The sequence below is a fragment of the Musca vetustissima genome, unplaced genomic scaffold (genome assembly GCF_032173495.1).
Source record: "Musca vetustissima isolate MV318-11 ecotype Yass unplaced genomic scaffold, APGP_CSIRO_Mvet_v1 utg58485, whole genome shotgun sequence".
Lineage (NCBI taxonomy): Eukaryota > Metazoa > Arthropoda > Insecta > Diptera > Muscidae > Musca > Musca vetustissima.
Window position 1 is genome coordinate 38,102 of NW_026883305.1, and position 1,284 is coordinate 39,385.

General features: G+C 32.5%; 1 non-coding gene across 1 annotated transcript; it reads left to right on the top strand.

Annotated features, from left to right (window-relative positions):
• Positions 1–1,204: 1,204 nt before the first annotated feature.
• Positions 1,205–1,284, top strand: Trnal-uag (transfer RNA leucine (anticodon UAG)). Its single transcript has one exon. It is a non-coding gene; the product is annotated as a tRNA-Leu (tRNA).

The following is a 1,284-nucleotide window of genomic DNA, read 5'->3' on the forward strand; positions in this document are numbered from 1 at the left end:
TTTTTGTCAGCTATTTTACTAAAATGCAGAGATGGTCCGTCAGAAACATTGACGTACATGACATACATTTCCGACCATTAGATTTTTGACTAAATAGCTATTTAAATCATTCAATTCAAAATTACTCAAATCGATAAACATTTTCAAAGTTTTCTTCTCAATAAAGTTTAAATTTTTTTTATCATTTCTAGTAGGAAATAGTCAGATGTACGTAAAAATATATATATATATATATATATATATATATTCTTGAAAATAACTGTATATGGTGATAATATTGAAATAACTGACGTTTACTACATGTATTACATTTTATACAGTAATATGACGTTTTCGAAATTTACATTTTGATGACAGCCGAAACATTTAAATCCGTCACACGGACAAATGGAACTGGGAAACCGTCTCCTGGATTAAATACCTCTTTGGTAAATACTGGACAGTGGTCAAAATATATTCATAAAATATGTCCCATGTTGCGCTCTAGCCCAGGTTCATCCCTTAACATTTTTGGTTGCATTCGGAGTCTAGCCAACAACTACACGCTCTACTCTACGCCCTTCTAGGAACATGATACATTCCCATGACTTTACTGTTCCGTATATTACAATTTTTGCTTTTGTAGTTTGTTTCTTTATTTATTCAAATGTTTCTTTTTAATGGGTATATTTGAGATATTTTTATCTTATAAGCATATTTAGACACTGTTCTTTTATTCTTCTCAGCATCTAATGACCAACCACACTATGAATTCACATTTTAATAATCATTACATTTAAAATGAAAACAATAACAAGCTTTCATAACCACGTGGTTTTCATTCGGTTCACAAATTTCTTTCAACCCCTAAAAGTATACTACAACACGATATGTACTATACTCCACACTCAATGAAAAAGCCAAAGCTTTTCATTGTTTTGTTAGCTTTTTGGTTAGGCATTTAACATTTCTGTTAGTTTACTGTTAAGCGTTAACATCGCACAAATGTTCTCAACTTTTGCAAACAATGACTCATGGCTACAGACAAGTAACAACAAAATATTCATGTTTTTTAGCTAATATAAATACAGAAATGTGCATGTAATATATATTTAAACAATAGAATTAAGTGAGTAAATAAGTTTTATTGTCAAATTCAATGTGGGTTGATAAATGTTCTAAGTGTGTAACTTGAAGTGCGACATCTGACAAGAAGGGGGCAACAGGCAGCGTGGCCGAGCGGTCTAAGGCGCTGGTTTTAGGCACCAGTCCGAAAGGGCGTGGGTTCGAATCCCACCGCTGTCA